Source organism: Cebus imitator, unplaced genomic scaffold, assembly GCF_001604975.1.
Source record: "Cebus imitator isolate Cc_AM_T3 unplaced genomic scaffold, Cebus_imitator-1.0 Scaffold432, whole genome shotgun sequence".
NCBI classification, from domain to species: Eukaryota; Metazoa; Chordata; class Mammalia; order Primates; family Cebidae; genus Cebus; species Cebus imitator.
In genome coordinates this window covers 865,033-868,548 of record NW_016107747.1, presented here as the reverse complement: position 1 = coordinate 868,548, position 3,516 = coordinate 865,033, and the positions used below count along the sequence as shown (strand labels likewise).

General features: G+C 42.5%; 1 pseudogene; it reads right to left on the bottom strand.

The window, feature by feature from the left end:
• Positions 1-1,129: 1,129 nt before the first annotated feature.
• On the bottom strand, positions 1,130-2,778 carry LOC108290363 (annotated as a pseudogene).
• Positions 2,779-3,516: the final 738 nt, after the last annotated feature.

Sequence of the window (3,516 nt, the reverse complement as noted above, 5' to 3'; positions counted from 1 at the left end):
TAAATAGCTTTTATTATTTTGAGATACGTTCTGTCAATACCTAGCTTATTGAGGGTTTTTAGCATAAAGGGCTGTTGAATTTTGTCAAAGGCCTTCTCTACGTCAATTGAGATAATCATGTGGTTTTTGTCTTTGGTTCTGTTTATGTGGTGAATTACGTTTATAGACTTGCATATGTTGAACTAGCCTTGCTTAAAAAGCCTTAACGAGGACACTTGTACTCTCACTATCTGCCTAAATAATGTCTTTTTAACGCCTCTAGATGCCTGGTACCTGGCATTGGGATGATTAAGGAAAAGGAATATTGTCTCTTGGGTGTATGAGTCAGATAGTTGTGGTATGACTCTGGATTGGTTAGTTTGCATATCAAAGGCATGCATGCTTCTGGCTGAGTCTTTTGCTGTTTCTAAGAATTAGCTAACCCTGAAGGGGACTGTCTCTCCCCAGCTAGATAGGTTTTTTTTTAAGATGTCAAAACGTCATGACGTAGAAAAATTTAAAAATATGCAATCTAAAAAGTGGGTTTTTTCCATAGTTTGTTAGTTGTCATGAAAAGACTAAAGCAATGAAGCATTGTCCTATTCTGAATATGAAAGAGGTATTTAAATTACACTGCACTGTAGGGAAGTAGTGTAAGAAAAGAGACCAAGTTCATGGAAGCCTTCCCAGTTGGGCCATTTCCTAACATTAATTGCATCTATGTAAATTACTTCTTGTTGATCATTCAAATGCATTCTTTCCATTTATTTGTTTATAGATGACTCTAGCTCTCACCCAAAAGGAATTTAAAAAGGAAAAAAGACCTAAAATCAAATTTGGATGAGAAATGCTAGAAAGCTGTTCATGTCCCATCACCCTGCGGAAAGCAAAGTACATTGGTATATTAATGTGGGCAGCAAAGGCTCTCTGGCTCATACAGGAAAATTTCAGAGAGATTTATGTTTACTCTTCATCTCTTTGGCAGTCATTTTTTTCTTCAGGGTTGCCTATCCTCTTTGTCACTGGTTGTGTATGGTCTGTGTTCTATTTGATCTCTTCTCTAAGGTTTCATTAGAGATTTGATATTGACTTTTTTTTTTTTAATGAAGGAAAACATGAGACATAGCTTTACTGCTGACTCCTGCCCCCTTCAGAGCCCACAGTCACAGGCCTCCGGGCTGTTCTGTAAGTAAAGCTCTATAAAACCTTGTCAGTCCTTCATACTAGTGAGCAGGGCTGAGACTCTCAGATCTTCCCTCATGGCTGCCATCCACAGTTTAAGTTCTGGAGCATGGTCTACACACTCATTTAACTTCATTGATTCCAGCCGTTCAAACCAGGGCCAGATGAGGTAATCAATCATAGAGATGGAACTGCCACCAAACAAGATTGTTATCTTATTTGTCAGAACCTCCTCTAGCTTGCTAAATTCTTGTTTTGTTTATTTGTTTGTTTGAGACAGAGTCTTGCTTTGTTGCCCAGGCTGGAGTGCTGTGGCATGACCTCGGCTCACTGCAACCTTCATCTTCCAGGTTCAAGAGATTCTCCTGCCTCAGCCTCCCGAGTAGCTGGGATTACAAGCATATGCCACCACACCCAGCCAATTTTTGTAATTTTAGTAGAGATGGGGTTTCACCATGTTGGCCAGACTGGTCTCAAACTCCTGACCTCAAGTTGTTACATGTGCCGCTTGCTCAAGAATACCACTAGGCAGGCTTTGTGTGAGCAACATGGCTGTTTATTCACCCGGGTGTGGGTGGGCTGAGTCCGAAAAGAGAGTCAGTAGAGCATGGTGGGATAGGAGTTGGTTTTATAGGTTGGGGCAAGCAGTCAATTAAAGGAGGTAATCCATTTTAGGGAGGGTGAGGGCATAATGGGATGCATGGTCACAAGGGTAGGGGTCAGTAATCTATCTTGGGGAGGGGAAGGGTGTCATAGGATACATGGTCATAATTGTAGGGGTCATCTGTTACAAACAGGCATGATCATAAGGTTGGAGGATATTGGTTGCAAGCAGAGAGGAGGGTGCGGTAAATTACATAGTTACAGGGTGGGGGTCTTGAGAAACCAAATGTCCAGGGGGAAATTCCACAAGACTGAGCAGGAACAATTGTTGCAGGTTGCAGGGGGAGAGTAATTAGTTGAGGCAGGAGCAAGTGGTTTTACCTCTTTCTGTGGACACCTGGTTACTTGTGGTTGCTTCAGACTTTCTGGTTCCTGGAGACCATCCAGAGGTGTACATGTGGGTCACCAAGGCTAAAATGGCCAGGCCTGGACTACGAGACCTAACAAGTGATCTGCCTGCCTTGGCCTCCCAAATGTTGGGATTACAGGCTTGAGCCACCGTGCCCACCTCTAAATTCTTTATGCAATGCTTCTTTCAGGCTAGCACAGACTTCTTCTTTCAGCTTCTAAGAAAGCTTGCAACCAAAGATGGCACCTTTGAAAACAACTCAAAGACCATCTTCTGGCAAGCTTTCTTATAGAGGTCGTCCGGCAGCTTCTTCCCTGGTATGCTTCATCCAGGGTACTCACAGGTGATCGCAGACTCGTGGATCAGCTCACTCTGACTATTTTCCAGAACTGGCACCAAACTAAAGGGATTTTTCATAAAGAGCCACTCAGGCTTATTTGTCAGGTTGATATTGATGACTTCATGCCTGATTCCCTTGGTCTTCAGGACCAGACGCATCCTCTCAGCAAATGGGCAGAACCTCATGCTGTAGAGGCTGATCAGGCCCCTGGGACCAGCCCTGGGGTGCTTCCCTTCCCCAGGCTCCTGGCTGACTCCCCGGACATCACTGCCCAGCACAGGCCGAGCTCCCAATGCCGCTGGCTCTCAACATCGACATTTTGAACATTTGACATCTCTTTAAACCTCAAAATATTTGATTAAGTAAAAAAAACTCCAAAGTTATACAAACATATATTATTTTTGAATAATCATTGAATATTGACACATTTAGAGTAGTATGACATTCTCAGAACTACACCATTAAGTTCAAAAGGAAAGATATATTTCTAATTTAATGTTACTCATAAAAAAATTAAAAACTCAGGGTTTGTTTTTGTTTGTTTTATTTTGTTGTTGTTGTTTGTTTTTCTAAGACAGAGTCTTACTCTGTTGCCCAGGCTAGAGTACAGTGGTGTGATCGCAGATCACTGCAACCTCCACCTCCTGGATTAAAGGAATTCTCCTGCCTCAGCCTCCTGAGTAGCTAGAATTATAGGCATGCACCGCCACACCTGGCTAAATTTTGTATTTTTGGTAGAGGCAGAGTTTTGCTAGGTTGGCCAGGTTGGTCTCAAACTCCTAGCCTCAAGCAATCCACCTGCCTTAGCTTCCCAAAGTTCTGGGGTTACAGGCGTGAGCCACCATGCCTGGCCTCAAAACTCAGTTTTTAAAAATTAAGTAATGAAATGCTCAGGAGCTCATTCATTTCACATTAGTCACCTGCCAGTGTCTACAGTTATTAATGACCTCATGTTGTTTTCATGCATTTGTATGCCTGTGCATAAATTGTCCAGAATCATTAT